Source organism: Macrobrachium nipponense, chromosome 14, assembly GCF_015104395.2.
Source record: "Macrobrachium nipponense isolate FS-2020 chromosome 14, ASM1510439v2, whole genome shotgun sequence".
Classification (NCBI taxonomy): domain Eukaryota; kingdom Metazoa; phylum Arthropoda; class Malacostraca; order Decapoda; family Palaemonidae; genus Macrobrachium; species Macrobrachium nipponense.
Window position 1 is genome coordinate 19,822,784 of NC_087207.1, and position 12,500 is coordinate 19,835,283.

The 12,500-nt window shown below is 34.6% G+C and overlaps 1 protein-coding gene across 2 annotated transcripts in view; it reads left to right on the forward strand.

The window, feature by feature from the left end:
- LOC135226366 (uncharacterized) overlaps positions 1-12,500 on the forward strand; it is a 30,951-nt gene that overhangs the window by 1,035 nt on the left and 17,416 nt on the right. The gene's annotated exons all lie outside the window — the stretch shown is intronic.

Sequence of the window (12,500 nt, forward strand, 5' to 3'; positions counted from 1 at the left end):
CACACACACACATATATATATATATATATCTATAGATATATATATATATATATAATGGTATAATTTGGTGTGAATGATTTTTTTTGGATGGCTATTCTCTCTCTCTCTCTCTCTCTCTCTCTCTCTCTCTCTCTCTCTCTCTCTCTCTCTATATATATATATATATATATATATATATTAGATATATATTATATATATATACATATATGTATTTTGGTATTAAGTATTCCGTAGGTTTAGTGACTTTGATGTTAATGACTTTTTGGGGTTAAATCTCTCTCTCTCTCTCTCTCTCTCTCTCTCTCTCCTCTCCTCTCTCTCTCTCTCTCTCTCTCTCTCTGTCTCTCTGCGTTTCCAAGGCAATTTATGTACGCAGTCTGCACGGGATATTGCATTAACGAACGAATCCGTTAGAGGGAGAAATTGTTGCCGATTGCATCTGAGATCAGATATTGCAATATATGTGTATATATATATCCCTCTGATCTATTCCGGATGCGCTTTCATTTCGTCTCGGGGTTCGGGGTGCTGGGGGGGTTCTGGCCCACTGCCCCACTAGCCCCCCTACCCTAATAGCTGGTTTGGGTCTTTTAGGTGGGTCTAAAGTTCTATTTTGAAGCCTTCATTATACGTATATGTATATATAGTAGCATGTATATATTTTTTTATTTGTCTTTATTAACTTTTTCGTCTTTTCATTTGTATTTTCTTTTAGTAATCATTTACTTTATATGATAATAATAATAATAATAATAATAATAATAATAATAATAATAATAATAATAATAATAATAATAATAATAATAATAATAATAATAACAACATATTCTCACACACCCGGCTTCCCATCCCAAAAACAGCCATGAACAAGAAATCGCAAAAATCTACCGTTAAAAGGAAATAAACCGTTGCAACCAACAGTTGCATACATCAGTATCCGGTGCTCGAAATAATGACGATGCTGGTATTTGAGATCAATATAGTAGATTAGTGAAGGACCCACTAATCCCATTCGTTCCTCTAGGTCCTAGGAGATGCTGGCTAGATATAAGGGTAGGGGGGGTGGGTGGGGAGGGGTTGGCTCTGCAGGTGTTTTGCAAGACGGAACCCGGGTTTGGGTTCGGGTTTCGGGGTTGCTGGGTTTCTGTAAGGGGTTATGGAGTGGGTACGGGATGGAATATGGATGGGGGATGGTCTTGGTGCTATATAGTAAGAATAGCGAAATGTTATCCTCTTTGTACATAAGCCTAGTTGCTGTTAGGTTGAAAACCAGTTTTATATGACATTTTGCTTCTTTTTGTTTGTGTATGGGGTAAATGAAGTGGGTAGGTGACAGAATATAGATGGGGACGGTCCTGGTAGGGGGGTTGGTCCTGGTGCTATATAGTAAGAATTGGGGATGTTATCTTGAAACGTAGGTCTAGTTGCTTATGAGATGCTCTTCGTTGCACACCTTTTTATATATCACCTTTTTCTTGTAGGGGTTAATGGAGTGGGTAGAAGATAGATTATAGATGGGGTCGGTCCTGGTAGTAGGGGGTTGGCCCTGGTACTATATAGTAAGAATTGGGAAATGTTACCTTCTTGAAACGTAGGCCTAGTTGCTGTTAGTTTAAAAACCCATTTGTATATGGCTTGTGTGTCTGTGCACGGGGTAATGGAGTGGCTAGGAGATGGGATATGGATGGGCGATGATCCTGGTAGTGGGGCGAAGAGTCATTACGTAATGGTAAACATCAAAGCATGTAGTAAGAATTGGGCAATGTTATCTTCTTGAAACGTAGGCCTAGTAGCTTATGAGATGCTCTTTGTTTCAAACCTTTTTATATATTACTTTTTTCTTCCTGTAGGGGTTAATGGAGTGGGCAGGGGGTGGAATATTGATGGGGGATGGTCGTGGTAGTAGGGGAAAGACCCATTGTGTAATGGTAAAGATCAAAGCATATAGTACGAAATGTGCAACAGTGTCTTCTTGGAACAGCTCTAGTTCATTGTAGGAAGCTCTTCGTTGGAAACCGTTTTTTTTTTATATGATTTTTTTCTTCTTGTCCTTGTAAGGGGTTAGTGGAGTGGGTAGGGGAGGGATGGTAGATTGGGAGGGTCCTGGTTATAGGAGAAAGGCGCATTGTGTAATGGGGATGACGATGCGTATAGTGAGAATTAAAGCAATGTGAGCTTCCTGGAACATGGGCTTAGTTGCTCATAGGAAGCTCTTCGTTGAAAATCTTAATTATAATACTTTTTTCCACCTTTTTCTTTTTGTAGGGGGTTCTGGATGGAGTAGAATATGGATGGGGGAATGTCCTGGTAGTAGCGAGAAGGAGCGTTGTGTAATGGTGAAGGTAGTGACAGCGTATAATGAGAGGTGGATGGAGTGGTTCTCTTGGTACATGGGTCCCAGGCGTTGCACGAACTGAATTCACGAATTTGAGTTCGTGGCTTCACGAATTCAGGCCAAGGGGAACTTGAATTAGAAGCTTATAAGTTTCTTAGTGAAAAATGTAATAAATAGCTTTTAAATTCTGGACTATAACAATGATATAATGTTATTGTTTACGTGGTATGAATATTGTCATAAATATAGGCAGGGTTGGTTTCCTACATAGGCCTACTGTGTGTGATGAAATTGAAAAATGCGTGTTTAAAACTTTGCTCTGATAGATTCTCTCTCTCTCTCTCTCTCTCTCTCTCTCTCTCTCTCTCTCTCTCTCTATATATATATATATATATATATATATATATATATATATAGAGAGAGAGAGAGAGAGAGAGAGAGAGGGTAACAATATTATATATATATATATATATATATATATATATATATTATATAATATATAAGTGTGGTGTGTGTATTTAGAGAGAGTGAGGAGAGAGACGAGAGATGAGAGAGAGAGAGAGAGATAGAGAGCGAGAGGAGTAACAATATTAAACAATCCCGGTAACTCATTGTTCATACAAATTTGATTCTGGTCTTCTTAGCAAAATATTAAAAATTCAGATTACATTTTCAAATGAATTTTGGGATATCGATAATATTGAGTCGTGGGACTTTCTACTTAACGTGGGATCTATGAGATTCTGGTTAATAATCCAGTTTGCTTATACTTAGGAAATACGTCTCAAAATAATGAATATACGTATTATATATATATTATATATATTATATAGATAATGTATAATTATATAGTATCTATATATATATCTAATAGATTGTATATAGAATATATAATAGATATATATATATATGTATATATATATATATTATATATATATATATATCTATATATATACAATATATATAATAAGATACTATATATATATATATAAGATATCTATTATATACATATATATATATATTTATATTATAAATCTATATTTATATATTATATATTACATATATAATGTGTGTGCGCTCGCGCATGTGCACGTATGTGGGCGTAGCCTGAAAGAAGTGAAATTGAACTGAAAAATGAATTATGAAATAATTTTGCAATCTGGTCGACTTAATTCAAGCAAAAAATTTGGAAGAAATGTCTAATAATAAAAAGAAAAAACTATCTTATAACTTTAAAAGAAGGCCTATCATATTTATGGAGATAAAAAATAATTTTTAAAGTTTAGGTAGATAAAACTTTTTTTAAAATTTAAGATGAAAAATAATTATAAAAATTGTTGGAGATAGAAGAAAATTATTTTGAAAATTTAGGGCGATAAAAAATAATTTTTAAAAATTTAGGGAGATAAAAAAGTAATTAGGACCCGAAAATGAAATAAAATACTTGTAAAAATGACGACTTGTAGGTAAATATTTGTTTAAAAAAATACTTTGAATAGATTAGGACACGTGAATAGATAAAAAGAAATAAAATATGCGACTTGTAATTCTGTTCTGAATAAAACAAAAGATTGATAAATAATTCTGTTCAATAAAAGTTCGCGAAATTGAATCGTTGCGTAAAATGGGAAGGTTTTTTTTTTCCTTTGTTTATTTTTTAAGCGGAAGTTGTCCTGTGTATCCGGTTAAGTGATTATAATTCTCTCTCTCTCTCTCTCTCTCTCTCTCTCTCTCTCTCTCTCTCTCTCTCTCTCTCTCTCTCTCTCTCTCTCATTTTCCAAAAATTTCCAGTTTTTTTTCCCAGAAATATTCAGTTTTCCCAGAATTTTCCCGCATTTTCCAAAAATTGTTCAGAAATTTCCAGGATTGTCCAGACCTGTCCAGAATCTTTCAGAACTTTTACAGAATTTATTCCATAAACTTCCCAAAAAATTTCAGAAATTTCCAGCATTGTTCCTAAGAAAAACTAGTTTTAGAACTCATTTCATTTTTGTACTAAGAAAAACTAATTTTAGAACTCATTTCATTTTTGTACTAAGAAAAACTAATTGTACTAGATCGGGTTCATTTTTTTTGTATTCGTGTTGTCACTTATTCATAAAAATTATGCATCTCTGGGAATTATACCTAAACTTCAAAAGATGGTCGAAGTTTTTTTTAATTATTATTTTTTTTCTCTCTCGCTTTCATGAGCGAGAAAAAAAAGACACTTCACGAAGGAGGACGCATTCTTAACTTCTATAAGTTTAGCGTTTTTTATTTGTTTCATTTTTTATTTTTACATGAAGGAGACATCGAGGACTATTTTGCAAACTTTCCATCCCCGTCCCACCAAAAAAACCACTAAGTGTTTTTATAATCTATTTTTATGTATGCTCTCTCTCTCTCTCTCTCTCTCTCTCTCTCTCTCTCTCTCTCTCTCTCTCTCTCTCAAGATTCTTTTCTCTTTCTGTCTCTCACACAATTATATTAATTCTCTCTCTATTTCTTTCTTTTAAGATTATTTTCTCTTTAACTCTCTCCTCTGTCTTCGACAAAAATTATAAATTCTTTTTTTTTTTTTTTTTTTTTTTTTTTTTTTTTTTCTTTTTTTTTTTTGTATTTTTTTATTTTCTTTATTTTAATCCTGAATTCTAAAATTATATTAAATCTTGTGTAATTTCTCTCTCTCTCTCTCTCTCCTCTCTTCTCTCTCTCCTCTCTCACTATCCTCTCTCTCTCTCTCTCTCTCCTGCATGTGCCCTGGAGCTACTTCGGCATCTAGTTTTTCCAGGTTCCTTTTTAGGGATCTTGGGATCCTGCCTAGTGTCCCCATGATTATTAATGGGTACAATTTCCACTGGCATATCCCATATCCTTCTTATTTCTATTTTCAGCTCCTGGTACTTATCAATTTTATCTCTTTCTGTCTCATCTACTCTGATGTTCCACGGTATTGCGACATCAATGAGTGATACCTTCTTCTTGGTTATGTCAATCAACGCCACGTCTGGTCTATTGGCACGTATCACCCTATTCGTGCATTAGTTTGCTGTGCCATTCCTCTGTTCTGTTTTTTATTCTCCTGTCTGTATATCTCTGGGTCTTCGTCTACCTTTATCAGTCCTTCTTCCCATGCACTCTTGAGCCACTCGTCTTCACTGGTTTTCAGATGTTGCCCAGGGCTCTTTGTTCTCGATGGTTGACGCAGTCCTTCTTATGGCTTATTAGTAGGTCCTCTCCCTCCTTCCTTTCGTGTACATTCTATCTGTATTTGCTCTTAAAGTGTAGTGCTTTGTGTATTGTCATATGATTCCTAGTTTTCTGGTCTATGCTGAAGCGTTCAGTCTTTGTCTACTGCACTACTGGGCTGCATCTGATTACTGGTACTGCCCATGTGTTTATGGCTTTTATCATATTTCCGGCGATGAGTTTTGACTTGAGTATCATACGTCTTAAGTCGCTGCTTATATTCTTTCCTGACCGTGACCTTCATCTCTTGGTGTTTTATATCCTCTCCCTCTATCATTCCCAGGTAGTTGTATCCTGTCTCATCCATGCGTCTGATGTTTATCCCTTCAGTCCTTGTCACTTTGCCTTTTTGTATGTTATTATTATTATTATTATTATTATTATTATTATTATTATTATTATTATTATTATTATTATTATTATTACCATAACCTCTATACAAACGAAAAATAGTTCCATACACCCGCCCCCACAAAGAAAAAAAAATAGAAACAACGTATCAGGAATCCTTCCACCATTTCCCCTGCTCGGTCTGACATTGTATATTGAGGATTCATTCCAAATCCCCCGAAATGAATCGATTGGGCTCCAATCTGGTCTGATTGGCGAATCGCAGACGAGTGAATTCTGGAATAGCTAGCTGCCATTACTGGTGCTCTTGGGTGATTAGCAATAATCCTCAATTGGACGAGGACAATCATTCGATGGTTGAGTGATTAGGGTAATTATTGGTGAATATTATATATTAGGTAGGATGGGAGATGTATTTTAGTTTTGCTTAATATTTATATTTGGTTAATAAACGTCGAATCTGATACTAGGCCTACCTTCCTTACCAATAATCTTCTATTAGACGAGGACAATAGTTCGATAATTGAGTGATTAGGGCGACAGTTGATTAATAGAGACAATAGGTACGATTGGAGATATATTCTCGTTTTGCTAAATCTAAATATCTATTTTGGGTGATGATCTTAAGCCCACCTAGACTCATTCTCTTCATTTAGTGAAATGGCAACCATGATTCTCGTTTTTGGGATTTCGTATGAGTAGGCTGATATAGGCCTACTTAGTCTTAAGTCTAGTATGAAAGGTTATACCTACAATAAGGCGTGATCCAACCTCCAGCTTAATTAGGGCGCATGCTAAAATCTAAGGTTCAATAGCGCGTTGTTTCACCAACGAAAATTAAAATAAATACTCTATATTTTATTAGAAATAATTGTTCTGTACTGTTTACCATGCACATTGTTTGTTTTTTCCAGTTTCATTCTGATAAATAAATCATAAATATTCTATACTAAAATTCTTGTATCTTTAACTCTCCGCAAAACACCATTTTTAGACCTTTTTAGGTTCTTCCACAGACCTTTCCTACCTCTCCCAACAACAACAACAAAGTAGTTCGTACGCTTACTCCCAGAGTAAGCAAAAATATTTTACTCATTAGAAAAAGCAGTAGGCCTAGAGTAAGATTCAAAGTTTATCAACTAATACACCTGATGTTCATGACATAGATATTGTAACCTGTTCCCTAAATTGAGCAGAACAAGAATATATATATTTAAATTATTATAAAATCAGAAAAAAAATTCAATTTAATTACTTAGCAGCCAACCTCACTAAAAAGGAGGGAGTAGGCCTAGTGTAAGATTCAGTTTATCAAGTACTATAACTGATGTTTATGACATAAGAATATTGTAATCAGTTCCCTAAGATAAGCAGAATCAGTGTATATCTCTTTAAGTTGTTATTTTAAAATAAAATAAGGAAAGAACCATAAACTATGCAATAGCAGGTAGGTCTAGTATAAGATATCAAGTTTATTCAGGAATATAACTCGTGTTTACAATACATAAACATTGTAATCAGTTCCCTTCAATGAGCAAAGGTAGAATATATCTGCTGAAGTTATACAGAGTCAGGAAAAATAAACAAAAAACCAATTTAATTGGCCAACAGACAGCTTCCCTGGCGAATAAATGAAAGCCAAACAGCACCCGGCTAACCGGCGCCAGATGGCAACGATAGTAAGGGCCGAGTGAGTGCGAAGTAGAGAGAAACGGAGACGCTCTTATAGTAATGTATCTTAAACGATTCTCCTGTTCCTGTTCCTGTTCCCGCGATTTCTCTTCTTCGGTGGCGTTCGTTAGCGGTTTGCCACCGTTCTCTTCCCCGCTTTTCCCTTGCCAACATCCGCCGGCGGGTGTTAGATGACGCCGGAGGGGGAGGAAGGCATACGTATAGATGGGTGCGTATATATTTCCTTACACTTCCTCGGAAGGGGGTACTTCGAGCTTATGGTGTTCTTCCCACCCACGCTTTTCAGTTTTTATTTATTTATTTATTTTATCATAAAATTAAGAATAAATGGTAGATGGAGTTATGGAAGGGTCTCTCTCTCTCTCTCTCTCTCTCTCTCTCTCTCTCTCTCTCTCTCTTACACGTCTTCGGAAGGTGGTACTTTGAGCTTATGACTTTAACTCCCCCACAGTTTTCAGTTTTGGAATTCTAACTTGAAATTAAGAGTGAAGTGAAGATGCAGTGCATATATTAATTTATTACTATTTTTTCTTTTTATTAAGTGAGGCCTCTCTATGTATTCCCCTTTACTTCCTCTTACTTCGTCCTGATCAACACCTTCACATTCTTTGGAAGCTTGAATTTCAAGTCAGTGGCTTGTTCCATATGAATAAGTCTCATCTACTGAGTAATAATAATAATAATAATAATAATAATAAATAATAATAATAATAATTAATAATTCAATTGCCCCTTTGGTGGGCGGGTTGTTCCATATGAATATGTATCATCTACCGGATAATAATAATAATAATAATAATAATAATAATAATAATAATAATAATAATAATAATAATAATAAAATTAGTAACAATGAGAAAACTTCTATGAAATTAATGCAGCTGAGGCAGCAATTACTTTTAATAAAAATTATTATTATCATTATTATTATATTATTATTATTATTATTATTATTATTATTATTATTATTATTATTATTATTATTATTATTGGATTTTATATCTTGAAAGATATACTTGATGTATAACTAAGTAAAAAAAAACACACACATACCAAACACAATACAGATGCAAAGAAAAATTTTTATCTGCAATTAAATAAAAAAGAAAAAAAAAATGAAAACCCCTCAGGTTTCCAGGTATTCCAGCGCCGGCAATCCATTCCAGACTTTCCAGGCAGGGTCCAGCTCCCAGGTGACGGGATTCGCCCGAAACATCCAAACTGGCGGTGACATCCTTTCCAGCACAGCTGCTGCTTCTGCTGTTTTACAGCGCTGTAAAAAGCTGTAAAAATAAAGCAGACGCACGTAAGCTGCAAGCGATGCAGCACTTACGCGCACAAACGCACGTACATGCAAACAAACGCTTATACACAAGCAAATGCACGCACACAAACACGTACACAAACAAACTCACCAACAAACAAACACTTACACATGCATGCACACACATACAAATAAACACAAGCATTCAAAAATTACAAAACACAAACAAACGACCACATACAAAAAACTAAACAAACATAGTACACATAATTATTTAAAAGCACAAAACAAATGCAGACATACAAACACTAAACAAACATAGTACACATAAAAGCACAAATGCACACAGATATAAGCATAAACTTACACAAATACACTAACAAATACACACGTGCTCAAACAAACATACAAACGCAGACACAAACACATGCAAATACATACAAACAAACAAGCACACACACAAACGCAAAGACATATTAGAAAATACACGTAGACAAACGCAAATAAACATGCAAACAAACAAACATACACCAATGCACAAACACGCACGTACAAACAAACACACACACGCGCACTTACATGCTATACCATTTTCTTAACAAACATCCGTCGCGATAATTAGGGAAGGCTGAAGATGCCAGAGTGAGAGAAAGCCTCTCTCTCTCTCTCTCTCTCTCTCTTTACTGGCTTCCGTGAGCGACCGGAGTTTCTCTCATTGTGTTTGTGGCTTCAGCTCATGATAATGATGGTGATGATCTCATAATCAGACAGTCTCTCTCTCTCTCTCTCTCTCTCTCTCTCTCTCTCTCTTCTCTCTCTCTCTTTATAATTCTGTCAATTTCTCATCCCCCATTCTCCGTTTCGTTTTCTCTCTTTAGACCTGCATGTCGTATCCTTCTCTCTCTCTCTCTCTCTCTGAGAAAAAAAGTATAAATATTCATTTTCCCTCTAAACAGAAATTAATAAATTCGTTTAAATCTGTAATTTAGACACAAAAAGAATATTTTATATTGTAAAGTATTTTAACAGTTAAGCATATCATTTTATATCTTACCTTATTTCAAATGAATAAAAATGACTGGAACACAATAAGAATATTTTAAAAAATTAAAATATATAAAAAATCCCAATTGTCTTTCTAGTGACGTCATCAAGCTGTCACATTTAACGACTTTTAAAATTGGTAACTTGAGTTGATAGTTAGAGATTTTCCTATTGAATTTTTCATGTCACGATTTTTTTTTTTTTAATCCTGCGATTTGTGATTTTTATCACGTTAGTGATTCTACAGTCATCCTGTAGGCTACTGAATTCCTACACCTACTGTAATGGTCGTCACCACTACATTTTCTGTAGTTCCAATTGCATTATTGATGTTGGTAACGCCAGTTGCTATTTTGTGTTTTTTGGTAGAATTTTCTAGTCATTCTTTTATTTATAACTTGAATTATTTACACAAATAAATCCACAGTCATTCTGTAGGCTACAGAGTTACTACACTTATTGTAGTGGTTGTCACCACTACAATTTCTGTTGTTCCCATTGAGTCCCTGATGTCACACGAGAGATGTATTGGTAAACATCTCTTGATGTCACAAGATCATGTTGTTTGTGTTGTGACATCATCCTAAGGTTCTGTGGATGGATGGTCGCAATTTTATTCATTGATATAAAGCCTTTCTCTTTTTGCCTTACGTCAGGAGTGTGTTTATAGTTCTCTCTCTCTCTCTCTCTCTCTCTCTCTCTCTCTCTCTCTCTCATACACAGGCACATATATTAAATGCACTCGGATTCTCTCTCTCTCTCTCTCTCTCTCCTCGGATGGACTAAGAAGTCTTTGAGACATCCTAATCCTTGTAACTCCTGGTAACTCTCATTAAATATACGCGGCTGTCTATACAGAATCATATAGAGTTGTCATACGTATTCTAAAAAATTATTAAAATTACCTAATAAAAATAATATGCAAATTATAAATGAGTATTCGGTGACCCCCAAATATTAAACAAATATTAAGCTTCTTTCCATCTCTGCCTGACAGCTGGTCTTGTTTGTTAAAAAAAAATATAGCTTTTTTATACCTTGTGCTCTTAAAGTACACAATGGTAAATATTCACTAATTTAAATGAAGACAGGCTTTATCATTATATAGTTATGAATATAAGTCATATATGTATACATACACATTATAAATGCTATATATTATATATATATATATATAATATATATATATATATATATATATATATATATTATATATATATATGGTGAGACCTACAGATGAGAGAGAGAGAGAGAGAGAAGAGAGAGAGGGGACGGAGAGACGAGAGAGAGAGAGCGAGAGAGAGAGAGAGAGAGAGAGAGAGAAGAAACAGCAATCACAATCATCTCACAATAACATACTTTTCTTTCCTATTCAATAAAGTGTCATGAAATGTCCCACTGACCTCAAACTGGGCAAAAGGTCACGCCGTAGACGGGGTCATCTAGTGCTGGTGCCCCGACCTCCCGTCCTGTCTGCCCTTCTAACCTGGGATATTATCAGAATACGCGTCTGCTCTCTCTCTCTCTCTCTCTCTCTCTCTCTCTCTCTCTCTCTCTCTCTCTCTGTATATAATATATATATATATATATATATATATATATATATATATATATATATATATATATATATATATATATATGTATCAATAAAGTCGAATGTAATTCTACATATACAAATTTGATTCGATTTTTGCAAACATAATTCAGCTGTTTAACTGTGAATTCAGATGTTTAACTGTGAATTCAGTGGTTTAACCTGTGAATTCACTCATTACCTGTAAATTCACTCATTACCTGTAAATTCATTTGTTTAACTGTGAATTCAGTTGTTTACCTGTAAATTCATTTGTTTAACTGTGAATTCAGTTGTTTACCTGATTCCAGTGCTCATTGTAAACAACTGAGTTTATCTGTATATTTAGTTGTTTACCTGATTCCAGTGCTCATTGTAAACAGCTTAGTTTACCTGTGAATTCAATTGTTTACCTGATTCCAGTGCTCATTGTAAACAGCTTAGTTTACCTGTGAATTCCTGTGAATTCAATTGTTTACCTGAACTCAGTGTTTTTGTAAAAAAAAACTTTCACCTTCGTCAGAATTGGGGATAATTTGATCAAATTTCTGATACTGTATTTCTTTCTCCAGACTCTCATAAAGTCTATAATTAATCCAAAAAAAACGTCTGCACAATTAACTAAGCAAGCTCTGTTCACCTAAACAAACGCAGACTACACTAACAGACCTTCCTCCTAAACTATAGCATGACTACGCAGCCATGCAACTAGCACCATGATGAATGGAATTTTCCTCCATCCGACGATATGTAGCAACCCCCCCGACCAACTTTCTCCCGTGTTGCCATACGGTGATTCCCCCATTAAGTAACCGTAGTAGACTTTCTCTTTTTTTTCCTGGCTTTATTTTCTTTATATATGGACTTTCGATAAAAGAGAGTTTTGTTATCGTTACGTTATGGGTACTGTAGTTATGTTATCAGTGTACAGGCGCGAAATAATATTTTTAGGTAATGTTCTCTCTCCCTCTCTCGTCTCTTCCTCTCTCTTATTTATAATATATATTATA